Source organism: Dromiciops gliroides, chromosome 3 (assembly GCF_019393635.1).
Source record: "Dromiciops gliroides isolate mDroGli1 chromosome 3, mDroGli1.pri, whole genome shotgun sequence".
Lineage (NCBI taxonomy): Eukaryota > Metazoa > Chordata > Mammalia > Microbiotheria > Microbiotheriidae > Dromiciops > Dromiciops gliroides.
Genome location: NC_057863.1, coordinates 390,502,731 through 390,518,000, shown reverse-complemented (window position 1 = coordinate 390,518,000; position 15,270 = coordinate 390,502,731). Strand labels below are relative to the sequence as shown.

The 15,270-nt window shown below is 38.3% G+C and overlaps 2 pseudogenes; one reads left to right on the top strand and one right to left on the bottom strand.

The window, feature by feature from the left end:
- The first annotated feature begins 1,681 nt into the window (after positions 1–1,681).
- LOC122751645 lies at positions 1,682–2,347 on the top strand (annotated as a pseudogene).
- A 619-nt stretch (positions 2,348–2,966) lies between these two features.
- On the bottom strand, positions 2,967–14,928 carry LOC122747657 (annotated as a pseudogene).
- Positions 14,929–15,270: the final 342 nt, after the last annotated feature.

Sequence of the window (15,270 nt, the reverse complement as noted above, 5' to 3'; positions counted from 1 at the left end):
GGTTCAAAGTGGGAAAAAATGAATTCAGTTCAACAAACATTTTTTTAAGTATCTACTACTCCCCCCCAAGTAGAACAGATGATTTGGTGGTTACTAAAATGCTCCAGAATTTTGAAGGTTTTGCTTGATTGAATCCACAGACCCATTCCATAAAGAGAGGTGATCCAATCATTGTAAAGCTAGAGATACCAATTTGACTTGTCTATACTCTTGGGTTTTCTTTCTGATTGGCTAGACACATGGGTTGATTGAAAATCATGGCAATAAGAATGATATGCATCTTTTGATTCTCTTTAAATAGAATTGATGTATATAACCTATATCAAATTGCTTATCACCTTAGGGAGGGGGAAGTTGAGAGAAGGAGGGAGAAAATTTGGAACTCAAAAAAAAAAGAATGTTAAAATTTTTCTTTACATGTAATTGGGGGAAAATACTACCCAAAATAGAATTAATGTTCATTTCAAGTACTGTTGTGTGTACAAGCTGTCTCTGGGGAAGTTTTCTAAGACCTCCTTAACTCACATTCTTCAACTGCTTCCAACACGTAGAATCAATCATTTTCAGACATACAACCTTGATACCACAACCATAGATCTGTTCCTGAGAAAAACTTTTTAAGAGATTAATTTTATTTTTCATTGTCAATTAATAAACATTTGTTTTTTCTTCACTCTACCTCCCCCTTCGTTGAAAAAAAAAGAAAGAAAAACTTTTGAAAAAAAATTTTTTATTGATTTTCCCAGGACCATAGATTTAGACTTGCAAGGGATGATAGTCTATCTACTCCAACCTTTTCCTTTCAGAGATGAGAAAACAGAGGCTTACCAAGATGAACTGACTTGCCCCAAGTCTGTTGTTTTCAGTTGTTTAGTCATGTCAGACAGTCTGTGACCCCATTTGGGGTTTTCTTGGCAGAGATATGGGGTGGTTTGCTATTTCTTTCTCTAGTTCATTTAGCAGATGAGGAAGCTGAGATAAACAGGGTTAAGTGAACTAATAGATTTGAGTGATGCTAATCAATGAGCTTTGAACAATGTTTATGGGTGGGCTCTGCTCCTGCCCTCAGTGAGCTTGCACAGATACTCTCTTTGGCTCTGGAATGGGGTGAGTGTAGATGCAGCCCTCAAGGGTTCCTCATTTTCTCTATTCTCTAGGCTTTCCTATCTTTCAGAGCCATGTATGCTCTCTTTACTAATATTTAATATAATTTAATAAATGTTTAATGCCCCCAAACTGGTGCAGTAGCCTCTAATTTCTAAATAACAAATATATGATAAACCCAAGCTAATTTTCCCTACACTTGGGACAGTAATAGGCGACCACATTTAAATTTTACACCGTCACATGGTAAATAGACCCGTGCTTTATTTTCCTGTTACATGCTCCAGGTAAAGTGCTTTCTGAACCACATCTTCAGTCTTTTCATATTGACCTTCCTAAGTAACCTTGGGGGCTAGGTCTGTGTAAGCAAACACAAACATGGAATTCTTCACAGCTTCTTGAAAAATGATTCATGACAATATTGTATACCGTAACATCACCACTGTGTGATGATCAACTATGAATTACTTAGCTCTTCTCAGCAATCCAATGAATGATACAAGAGAATTCCAAAGGACTCATGATGAAAAATGCTCTCCACATCCAGAGAAAGAACTGGTGGGGCGTTGCTGTGGAGATGGTGCGGTTCAAACACCTGTACCTGCTGTGCGAGCTGGTGTCGGAGGACCCCCACTGCCGGGCCTGTCTGGAGGAGCGGATCCTGTTCTGCCTCCTGCGGGACGCCATCGCCTGGGTGCACGAGGCCTTCGGCGCGGCCGCTTGAGCCCTCGCCTTCACAGTGAAATACCTCAATGCCTACATCGGTGTAGTGCTACTTCGATGTCAGAAAGAATTCTACCAGCTCCTGTGGTCTGCACTGCCCTTTATTACTTATTTATAGAACAAGGGACAGCGCCATCCCTGCTTCTTCAACACACTGCACATGGGAGGGACCATCAGAACCTCTCAGGGGCAGCTAGGTGGCGCAGTGCATAGAGCAACGGCCCTGGAGTCAGGAGTACCTGAGTTCAAATCCGACCTCAGACACTTAACACTTACTAGCTGTGTGACTCTGGGCAAGTCACTTAACCCCAATTGCCTCACTAAAAAAAAAAAAAGAACCCGTCAGAAGTTCTTGATTCAGTACAACAGACGTCAGCTTCTGATCTTATTGCAGAACTGCCCTGATGGAGAGAAACGGGAGTCTATCAAGGAGTCGGTCATGAGCTGTTCCTTAGAAGAACAGCAGAAGGATCTGCTTTCAGAAAATGCAAGTGAGGAGGATGCCACAGAGATGGAATGAGTATCTGCTGGGAAACTAAGCCGCCCTGATGCCCTCTCACAAATGCAGTGAAGTCTCCACTCACCACCTCTAGCCCGGCTAAAGGTGGATTCAACCCAGTTGCCTAAGGCAGGTAGCAGAACTTTTCTGTTCTCTGCCTTGGAAAAGATTCAGGAGTGAGACCCCTGTGGTCCAGAACCATGACCTTACGAAACAAGAACTGTTTTAACCCAAATTTTCTGCTGCTTATCCCTTTTCAATATAACATTTGTTGCTGCAAACAAATGACCTCATGATCCCTTGTAACAATTCTCCAGTTTTCATAGAAGCCACTGGCAGAACAATACAACAGATCTGGCCCTTTTGGAATCTGGGAAAAGGATACCCCCTTCTCCCCGAAACATACACCCACAGCTCCCACTACTGCCAAAACACCAGTTATTTATAATAACTCTCCCTAGCAGGACGAGTCTTTCAATTTGTTTGACTTTAATGCTAACTGCAATTTGTATTAAATTACCTTTTGGTTTTGGTTGTTAAAAATTGCATTTACATGTAATTGGGAAAAAATAAAATACTATTGAAAAAATAAAGTGATTCTTGATAGACTAAATCACTCTTATTTCTTTTTATTTTTCTATTACTCTATGAGGATCATTAGGACTTTATAGCAACCCGCTATCTGGTGATACAAGAAAGCACAAGTAGGTATTGCCTGCAAGGCAGTTTTTTATCACAAAAGTATTTTATTATTTTACAGTTACATGTAAAGATAGTTTTCAACATTTGTTTTCATAGGATTTTTAGTTCTGAATTTTTTCTCCCACCCTCCCTTCCATCCCCCATGCAAGGCAATTTTTAAGAGCTGAAGATATTTCTGTAGGAGTTTTGTCTTGGGATTAAATTTGTTTTCATTGTGAAGGACTTTAGGCTGTGAGAACATCTTCTCTAAGGCTTCCTGAAGGTCCTGTTCTCCTTTAGCTTCCTGTGTTAGGTTTTGAAACTTCAGGGAAGTAGGGTTGTCAGAATTCAGTTCAACTGCTCTCCAGCCAGGATCCAGGGACAGAAATTTTTATCATCATCCAGACAATAGGTTGTGATGGCAAAGCCAGAATTCAACTTGGGGTTGTTGGATTCTATTTTCAGGGCTTTCTCAAAACATGCATTAGCCCTTTCATAATACTATAGCAGAGCCCACCCTTCCTCACATTAAATTCCGGTAGCATTTTTGCACCTTGTCTATATAATGCTATGCTTTGGGAACTCTTTCCACAGAATAATACACCTGGTGAAGTTTCCCCAGGTTACAAGGCTTCTTATTTCCACTCTGTTAGCATGTTCTACCTGGATTCTCTCTTCTGCATGTTTTAAGCATCTCCAGGTCTTCTCATTTTGACCTTTCAGATGTTTTTTGCAGGGTAATAGGTTATAAAGAGTGACCTTGGATTTCATATCTAGAAATTCAATCTGCTCAATTATTATATCTTTCAGATTAGGCAGATCAGTGTGTTCCTTTAGCAAGTTCCATACAAAGTAGTATTTCAGCTGCCCTAGGATAATTAAAAAAAAATTTTTTTTTAAATTTTTGGTGGGGCAATGAGGGTTAAGTTCTTGCCCAGGGTCACACAGCTAGTGCCAAGTGTCTGAGGTCGGATTTGAATTCAGGTCCTCCTGAATCCAGAGCTGGTGCTTTATCCACTGTGCCACCTAGCTGCGCCCCCTCTTCCCCCAGGATAATTTTAAAGGAATTCCTAGGCATTTGATTCATCAAAGGCTGGCCAGTAGTTGCAAAGTTAGTGTAGTCCTAGGATTTCTTCTCTGCTCTTTAGGCTGCTTGGTCTCCCATTTTCTTAAGGTGGGGTGGGAAGGCTGCTAAGCTCTTTACAAACCATATCTCCTGTATATCAAATTTTATCTCTCTTTTTTCACATGTATAATTGATGTTTATTGTTTGCCTTTTCTTTTTTAATCATAAAAGTATTTTATTATTTTCTAGTTACACATAGAGATAGTTTTCAACATTTGTTTTCCTAAGATTTCTAGTTTCAAATTTTTCTCTCTCCCTCCCCTCCCTTCCCTCCCTCCCCCCTCCCCAAGACAGCAAGCAATCTGATGTAGGTTATATATGTACAATCACATTAAACATATTTCTGCATTAGTTATGCTGTGAAAGAAAAATCAGAGCAAAAGGGAAAAACCTCAAAAAAGAAAAACAAAAAAGTAGAAATAGTATGGTTCAATCTGCATCTAAATTTCACAGTTCTTTTTTTCTGGATTTGGAGAGCATTTTCCATCATGAGTCCTTTGGAACAATCTTAGACCATTGTATTGCTGAGAAGAGTCAAGTCTATCACAGTTGATCAACACACAATGTTGTTGATATTGTGTACAATGTTCTCCTGGTTCTGCTCATTTCACTCAGCATCAGTTCATGTCAGTCCTTTTGGGTTTCTCTGAAATCTTCCTGCTCATCATTTCTTATAGCACAATAGTATTCCATTACATTCATATACCACACAACTTGTTCAGGCATTCACCAGTTGATGGTCATCCCCTGAATTTCTAATTCCCTGCTACCACAAAAAGAACAGCTATAAATATTTTTGTACATGTGGGTCCTTTCCCCCCTTTTTAAATGATCTCTTTGGGGAAAAGACCTAATAGTGGTATTGCTGGGTCAAAGGGTATGCACTGCTTTATAGCCCTTTGGGCATAGTTCTCAATTGCTCTCCAGAATGGTTGGATCAGTTCACAGCTCCACCAACAGTTCATTAGTGCTCCAAATCAAATTTTATCTCATATAAACATGATCTTATTTTACCTTCATAACAACCCTGGGAGGTGAGTGCTATGATTATTTCCATTTTACAGAAGAGGAAACTGAGGCATTCAGCTTTGGATGACATAGAACTTCAAAGATTCCTGACTTCTGATCTTCAGTTGCTTTGTTCTTTTACCCTACTCCCAAAGTCCCTGCTGACTTTTTTTTATCAGCTAGTCCTTAATGAGGCTTCATTGTGCTTAAAATTCTGCCATTTGGTTTTTTTTTTATGTGTATAATCATGCTTTACTGTATTAAATTGATTTCACTTGATGAATTCATTACAGTTGGAGATTCCAATGAATTTTTAAATTTTCCAGATTTTATGCTTACCTGACAGAGACTAAGGAATTATTCAAGTTATGCATTAGTATAGCACTTCCAGTTCCAGTGAATATTGACTTATTTTAGGGGCTAACACCCTACCATTTTTAAGTTTCTCATTGACACTATTTCTTCTTTGTAGCTGATCTTTTTCTTTTTGAAGAGCCTGGACTTCTTCTGAAATCTTTGTTTGCTCTCAGCTGGAATGCTACACGCTTTTGTTAGCCAGCTCTTGATCCAACAAGAATGCTGGTATTTATTGAAGTTTTATTGAAACCGAATTTAACTGTAAAACCTAGATTCATTAGAACTCTTAAAGCCCCATATTGTTGTCCACATTCTAATTTTATGGCAAAAAGAGGCAAATGATAAGTAATAAAATTGTTATCAGGCATTTAATAAAAAAATACTTTCAACTCACTAACTTGTAGGCTGTAACTATAGTTAATCTGAATTAAATACAATAATGTATATTGGCTCTCAGCATGCCAATTCACTATTTTATCAGTCAGTTATGATTCATGTTCAGAATAAGGACCATAGGGGGCACCTAGGTGGCACAGTGGATAAAGCACTGGCCCTGGATTCAGGAGGACCTGAGTTCAAATCTGACCTCAGACACTTGACACTTACTAGCTGTGTGACCCTGGGCAAGCCACTTAACCCTCATTGCCCTGCAAAAACAACCACCCACAAACAAAAAACAACTAAACAAACAAAAAACAAAACAGAATAAGGACCATTAGTCACTCTCATAGTCCCCAATAGTTAAAAGTTCAGTTTTTATATAGTTCCTATCTTTGTTTTGGCAGGTATACTCCCAGGTATTTTATACTGTCTAGAGTTATTTTAAATGGAGTATCTTTTACTATGTCTTCTTACAGGGTTTTGTTTGTGATATATAGAAATGCTGATGATTTATGTAGATTTCCTTTCTATCCTGCTATTTTAAAATATTATTAATTATTTCAACTAACTTTTTACTTGAGTCTCCGGGATTTTTCAACTATATGCATATGGTATACAAGGAATTGCTGAACAAGTTGTGGTATATGATTGTGTTGGATGCTACTGTGCTATAAAAAATGATGAGTTCAATGATCTTAGAAAACCATGAATAGACTTGTTCAAAATAATGAAGAGCAAAATGAGCAAAACCAAGAGAACATTGTATACTGTAACGGCAATATTGTTTTAAGAACAACTTTGTGTAATTAAGCCATTTTGACTACTATAAATACCCACATTAACTACAAAAGACATATGAAGGAAGACATTATCTGCATCCAGAGAAAGAACTGATAAATAGCAGTATGTATAGGAAGATTTTACATATACATACATACACACACACATTTATGTCTAATAGTAGCTGTCTCTAGGGTGGGGGTGGGAGAGAAGGGAAGAAAAAAGTTATTTACATGGTAACTATATATATATATATACATATATACATACACATATATATTTAATAAACATTTTTATTTAAAGTTTTGAGTTCCAAATTCTATCCCTCCTTCCCTCCCTTCCCTCTCCTTTCCCTGAGATAGTAAGCAATCAGGTACAGGTTATACATGACTTGAATAAAAGAAAAAAAACTGAAAGAAAGAAAGTGAAAAATAGCATGCTTCAGTCTGTATTCAAACAATATCAGTTCTTTCTCTGGAGGCAGATAAGTCCTCATTAGTCCTTTGGGATTGTCTTGCTGATAATAGTTAAGTCATTTACAATTCTTCATTGAATAATATTGCTGTTACTCTGTATCATGCTCTCTTGGTTCTGTTCACTTCATTATACATCAGTTCATGTAAATCTTTCCAGGTTTTTCTTAAATCATCCTGCTTGTCATTTCTTATAGTACAATAATATCTCATTATAATCATATACAACAGCTTGTTTAGCCATTCCCCAATTGACAGGAATCTCTTCAATTTCCACTTCTTAGTCACTACAAAAAGAGTTGCTATAAATATTTTTGTACAAATAGGCCCTTTCCCCAATTTTTTTGGGGGATGGCCCTGGAATATAGACCTAGCAGTGGTATTGCTGGATCAAAGGGTATATACAGTTTTATAGCCCTTTGGACAGAGTTCCAAATTGCTCTATAGAATGGTTGGATCAGTTCACAAGTCCACCAACAGTACATTAGTGTCTCATTTTTCCCATATCCCCTTAACCCTCACTGGCCCACAGAAAAAAAAGGAAAAAGAAATATATAGTAAAATTACCATGTAACTTTTTTCCCCCTTTTGTTCCTTCCCTTCCTACCTCCCCACCCCCCAGCCCTAGAGATGGCTACCATTGGACACAAATATGTATGTGGGTATATATATATACACATATATATATACACACACATATATGTACATACACATACATATATATACATACATATATGTAAATCATTCTAAACATACTTCTATTTATCAGTTCTTTCTCCGGATGCAGATAGCATCTTCTTTCATATGTCCTTTGTAGTTAATTTAGGTATTTATAATAGCCAAAATGACTTAGTTGCTCAAAATTGTTCTTAAAATAACATTGCTGTCACCATATATAACATTTTCTTGGTTTTGCTCATTTTCCTCTTCATTATTTCATGAAAGTCTATCCATGTTTTCTTTTTTTTTCTTTTTCTTTTTTGTGGGGCAATGAAGGTTAAGTGACTTGCCCAGGGTCACACAGCTAGTAAGTGTCAAGTGTCTGAGACCAGATTTGAACTCAGGTCCTCCTGAATCCAGGGCTGGTGCTTTATCTGCTGCACCACCTAGCTGCCTCCCATGTTTTTCTAAGAGCATTGAACTCATCATTTCTTATAGCACAGTAGTATTCCATCACAATCATATACCACAACTTGTTTAGCCATTCCCCAATTGATGGACATCCCTGTAATTTCCAGTTCTTTGCCACCATAAGGAAAGCTCCTATAAATATTCCTTTACTTTGTGATAAAATAATGGAATTTGGCAGACGCTCAGGGGACCTACCTGAATGATCTAGTACTGTTTGAGAAACCGGCTACGGATGATTGGATATGGGCCACACCTGGCCTGCCCTGAGTGACGTATGCTGCTGATATCAACAGGGGAACCACTCTCTGACATCTAGTTTGAAGGACCTCCCTTTTGGGGGAGGGAGAGTAAAAGTAGAAAAGGGAAAGCTTGCTGAGGGGAGCTCATCTTTCCTGTTGGTGAGCTTCTGGGAGCAGACTGCTGAGAGGCTGCACAGCTGTTTCCTATTGAAATTACAGACCCCAGGTGGTGAGTTAATAAAAAAGAGTCAGGCTCTTTGAATTAGCTGAGCTGGAAGCAAGTTTGGGGATTGTGTCAGCCTTTGCTAGAGCCAGGGAGCTTATCCATTTTTCTCTTTCCCTATTCCCTTGTCATTGGCTTAATTAATTTCACCTTTGCTGTGTATTTTATTCCCATTAATAAAACCTGATTTTTTTGTGGAAAAGAGGCTATTAAACTCCTTTCTTATTGGCCTGGGAGAAATGACTAAAAAGGCAGTTTGGAAGGGAGGAAACTTTGGACCTAGAGGTCCCTCATTATTTTCTGAACCCCAATATTACAGTGAGCCATCCATCTCTCTTCTAAGAGCTCACCTTCCTGCTGGAGCATGCTTTTCTAGCTGAATGAACCTGAGTCTCTATGCTCCCCAAAGTAATGCCTCTTTATGTGAGTTTCACTATGTGTTAGTGTATGTGTCTGAGTTATATAATGGGTCTCCTCCATCTTCTCTTTTCCCTTCCCCTCTCCCACTCTCCTTATCATTTGCCAAGAAAACAGTATTGAACTGCTTTCCCAAAGGTCTCTGGTTGGCCCACAGGCCTTCCCTTGGATATAAACTGGATCCTCAGATAAGGACATAGCCTACTGACAACCACACCTATGCTGGAGAAGTATGACATTGTGAACCCAGTTGTAGAAAGCAAGGGTCAATGTGGAACCCTAGGTCCTCCCAGGAGGGACTCCCTTATGCCAGAATGCTGTTGCAAAACAGTGTGTGTGTGTGTGTGTGTGTGTAACTATGTGTAAATATGTTCATTAACCATAATATCTTCTGAAATTTTTGTTAGAAATTGAAAGCCAGGTCACTGACCTAGAATTTTTAGACTTTTTGAACATTGTTCAGTCATGTCTGATTTTTCATGACCTCATTTGGGGTCATGAAGATACTGGAGTGGTTTGCCATTTCCTTCTCTAATTCATTTTAAAGATGAGGAAACCCAGAGTCACACAGCTAGTAAGTGTCTGAAATCAGATTTGAACTCTCCCTGACTCTAGGGTTAGTGCTTTAATCACCGTACTACCTAGCTGCCCAATTTTGAATTTTAGTACATTTATCCTTTTCCTGTCCTTTCATACTCTTCCATTCTCCATGTCTCAGTAATGACGACCTCCATTTCTTTCAGTATCCAAGGATGTAGTTTATCTGGGCCAGGTGACTTGAAGTCATCAAGGGCTCTTTTATGATCTCAATTTCTCCTGCATGTGTCATTTATGCCACTTTAAAAAAGTTTTTTGGGCAGGGCAATGAGGGTTAAGTGATTTCCCCAGTATCACACAGCTAGTGTCAAGTGTCTGAAGCTGGATTTGAACTCAGGTCCTCCTGAATCCAGAGCCGGTGCTTTATCCACTGTGCCACCTAGCTGCCCCATTTGTGCCACTTCTTAGGGAGTCACCCATGGTATGTAATACACATATAAAGTAATGATGTTAGTTTTCATGTATAACCTATCTCACTAATGTCAAGCCACATCACAAATACTTCCTTTAGTTCTTTTTGTGTACTACAGTTATTTGTCATTGCCTTGTTCATTTACCCATCTAACAAGCTGTTATTTAAGTGGTCCCTATGTGTCAAGCACTATGTTAGATGCTAAGATTACAAAGTAAAAAAAATAGTCATCTTTCATCAAGGAACTCACAATCCATTGGAGGAAACAACATATAGACAGAAAATTAAATGCTGAATATAGACAAAATAACTGGATAGAGCCAGCAACAGGATCAATTTCCTGAAGGAGGTGGCATCTGACTGAAGTTTTAAAGGAAGTCAAGTATTCCATGAGGTAGAGTTGTGGAGGAGATGCATTCCAGGCATGGGCAATAGACTGTGGAAAGGAACAGATCAAGAGATGTAATGTCCCATATGGGGAATAGTAGAGAGGCTAATTTGCCTGGAATGTGGAAGTCTCAATATATAGTATGACTAGAGAGATACACTAGAGCCAGATTGTGAAGGGCTTTAGAAAACAAGCAGAGAAGTTTATATTTCATTCCTGAGGCAAGCAGAAGCAAATAGAGCTTTTTGAGCAGGACAATGGCATGGTCAGACCTATGTGCTACTTACATGAACAGAGTTGTAAGAAGTCACACCACTATGTTGACTAGGTACTCTGCAAATTTCTGTTGCCTCATCTCAAACGGACACTCACCTTATTAAGGCAATCCTATTATTTCTACCTGATTGATTTCCTATCTCAATCCCTGCAAAAGTTATTCCAGGGGACATATTTTTTAAAAAAATGTTTTTTTCTCTTTGACAATTCCTCAGTCTGAAGTTTTGGGAGTTTTTTGACTGTTTTTTCCTCACAACCTAGCTAATGTGGGAATGTTTTCCATGACTACTCATGTATAATTTATTTTGAAATGCTTGAGTTCTAGTGGGTGGGGGTGGGAATAGAGGAGGAAGAGAAGTTGGAACAATTTTTTTTTAATTGATGTTAAAATTTGTTTTTACATATATTTTGGAAAATAAAATTCTATTCTAAAAAAAAAAAAAGTTATTCCAGGGGCAGCTAGGTGGCACAGTGGCTAGAGCACGGACCCTGGATTCAGGAGGACCTGAGTTCAAATCCAGCCTCAGACACTTAACACTTACTAGCTGTGTGACCCTGGGCAAGTTAACCCCCAATTGCCTCACCAAAAAAAAAAAAAGTTATTTCAAACCTTAATTCTCTCCTCAAGTCTTCTAAACCTACTTGTATCTTTTAAAAATTTATTGGGAAAATTGATACCGTTTACTATAAGCTGCCTGTTCTCCTCTTTATTTGATAACTTTTTGACATCATCAACTACTGTCTCTCCTTTTCTTCCAGTCTATGATAATGAGGTGGCCCTTCTTGCCAAGGCCAACCTTTCTACACATGCCCTTGATCCCATTCCCTCTCATCTTTCCCAACAGTTTGATCCCTTACCTTTAATTTTGAATATCTTTCTATTTATTTGTTACTTTTGAGCCAATTTTTAAAATGCCCAATTCTCCCTTGATCTTAAAAAAAAAAAACAACAAAAAACTCTACAATCCTCTCAAGTCATTGTATTATATCTCTTCTCTCTTTCTCAGGCAAATCTCAAAAAAAAAAAAAAAAAAAGCTGCTCATACTTGTGCCTCCATAGCCTCTCCTCTTACTCCTTCCCAATCTGGCTTTTGACCTCATCATTCAATCGAAACTGTCTTCTCCAAAGTTACTAATGATCTCTCTCTCTTTTTTCAATTTAAAAAAATTTTTCATTCATCCATTTATTTTAAAAAAGTTTTTTTTCTAATGACCTCTTCATTGCCAAATTTGATGATCTTTTCTCAGTCCTTATCCTTCTTGACCTCTCTGCCTTACCTGACACTCAACTATGCTTGCTTTGTGGATATCCTTTTCCCTCTGGGTTTTTGTGACCTTGCTTTCTTTTGTTTCTTCTATAGGTGTGACACCTATGTTCAGTCTCTTTTGCTGAATCTTCATCCTCATCTTAGCTCACATTTATTTAGAGTCTACTAAGTGCTTTACAAACATGATCTCATTTGATCAGAGCAACAACCCTGAAAACTAGGCACTATTTTTGCCTGAGGTCAAACAGCTAATGAATGTCTGAAGCAATATTTGAAATCAGTTCTTTTTAACTCCAGGCCAACACTTTATCTACTGTACCACCTAGCTATCTCTTCATCCATAGCAAAACTTCTAACTGTGGGTATTCCTCAAGGCTGTGTTCTGACACTTTTTCTATTTTCTCTCTACACTCTCTCTCTCTCTGTGTCTTTATGTTCTATGTTTAATTATTGCTTCTATGCAGATTATTCACAGTCATATATCTATATCCAAATCTATGTCAATATCAACATCTATATACGTATTTGTACCTGTATCTGTATCTATAGTAGTCTATCTATATCATCTGTACCAATGTATCTATATCTATATCAATATCTCTATCTGTATCCATATCTGTATTCATACCCATATCTTTATCTGTAACTGTATCTATATCCATAGCTATCATCCATATATATCTATATTGCCCCAATCTTTATCCTGAGCTTGTCCTACCCCTACTTTCTCTCCTGAGTTAGTTCTGTATCACTATTCATCTATTGATATTTCAAATTGCATGTCTCTGTAGGCATCTTGAACCCAACATGCCCAAAACAGAACTCATTATCTTTCCCCCAATTTATTTAAAATTTTGAGTTCCAAATTTTATCCCTCCTTCCCTCCCTTCTCTCCCCCCTCCCTAAGGTGGTAAGCAATCAGATATAGGTTATAAATGTGCAATTATGTAAAACATTGCCATAGTAGTCATGTTGTACAAGAAAACTTGAATAAATGAAAGTGAAAAATAGCATGATTCAGTCTGTGTTCAATTAATATCAATTCTTTCTTTGGAAGTGGATAGTATGTTTTATCTTTAGTCCTTTGGGATTGTCTTGGATCATCGTATTGCTAAGAATAGTTAAGTCATTCACAAGTTCTTCATCAAACAATACAGCTGTCCCTGTGCACGACGTTTTCCTGGTTCTGCTTATTTCACTATACATCAGTTCATACAAGTTTTTCTAGGTCTGTCTGCCTTCCTTCTTTCAAACTTTCCTCTTATTATCAAGGGCACCACTATGCTCCAGGTAATACAGGTTCCCAATTACAGCATCATCCTCATCTTGCTACCTTCCCTCAACCACAATATCCTGTTGTTTCTATTTTCCCAACATCTCTTATCTATGTGTCCTTTCTCTCCCCTCACACAGTCTCCTCCCTACTTCAGGCCCTAGTTCATCACCTCTTTGGCTCGACTATTTCAGTAGTCTTTCTAATTAGTCTCCCTGCCTCAAGTCTCTTCCCACTCCAGGACATTCTCCACACAGCTGCCAAAGTGATTTTCCTAAAGCATAGGTCTGACTATGATACCCTCCTCCTCTTGAGAGGAAGGTATGTCAGTCAACATCTGCTGTGATTTAATTTATGAACACGTCTACAAGAGAGGCAGCATGATATAATGTATATAGATTTGGTATTAAAGATGTGGGTTCAAATTCCTCCTTTGACACATACTGGTTGTATGACCCTGAGTAAATCACTTCTCCTTTCAATATTCTAGGGCTGCTCTTTAAGACTACCAATTGTAGAGAAGGTATCAACCTGTATTCAGGACAGAGAATTTTCATACATGTGAGTCTCCTATATAATAAGAATAACTAATAGTTATATACTGCTTACTATGTGCCAGGTGCTGTGCCAAGTAAACACTTTGCAATTATTATCTTATTTGATGCTCACAACAACCCAAAGAGCTAGGTGCTATTATTTATTCTCATTTTACAGATGAGGAAACTGAGGCATATAGAAGTTAAGTGATTTTCTTGGGGTTACAGAGCTAGGAAGTGTTTGAGGTCAGATTTGAACTCAGGTCTTCTTGACTCCAGGCCTGGAACTCTCTCCACTATACCACCTAGTTGCTCCCCCTATATCTATACCTATACTCATATCCATTCCCATATCCATATCCATATCTATATCTATATATTGACATCAATATATCCATGAAATTATAGGTTCAATCTTCATCTATAAGACATCTATACCCAGACATCTGGCTGGGGCATCTCTCTGGCTTTTTCAGTTTGGAAGTCAGAGGTGATGAAAGGAAAAATGAGAAATTCTTCCACTCTCTTCCTGTGGTAATAGTAAGAATAATTCAACTCGGGGCAGCTAGATGGCACAGTGGATAGAGCACCGGCCCTGGAGTCAGGAGTACCTGAGTTCAAATCCAGCCTCAGACACTTAACACTTACTAGCTGTGTGACCCTGGGCAAGTCACTTAGCCCCAATTGCCTCACTAAAAAAAAAAAAAAAAAAAAAAAAAAGAATAATTCAGCTCTCATTTTTTTTTACCCTACACTGCCATCTGCTGGAAATTCAACCACATTTCACATTGATCAAAACTAGCAATAGCCAACATTTATATAGTGCTATAATGTTTGCAAAGGACTTTACATATGTTATTTGATTCTCATAGATAGCATGTGAGGCATATGTTACCATTACCTCCATCTTACAGATGATGAAGCTGAGACTGACAGAGTTAAATTTATTATGGGTACTGGAGAGTGAGGGCTTGTTCTTAGAGCACGTGCAGAGATTTGGCATGGTTTTTGGCTGAGCTTGTTTCTGGAAGTTCATGATGACCTGAAATGGGGAGGCATTTCTCCATTGCAGACCATACGCAGGTATTCCGTGAATGGGTCCTCATGGGCCAATATATTTGTTGTTGTTTTTTTTTTTTAAACTTTGTTTTTTTTTTTGTTTTTTTTTTTTTGCAGGGCAATGGGGGTTAAGTGACTTGCCCAGGGTCACATAGCTAGTAAGTGTCTGAGGCCGGATTTGAACTCAGGTACTCCTGAATCCAGGACCGGTGCTTTATCCACTGCGCCACCTAGCCGCCCCAGGGCCAATATATTTGTGTCAATTCCTTATCTGCCTTGGAGATCCAACTTTTGTCAGAGATAGTTGATGCAGTTTTAT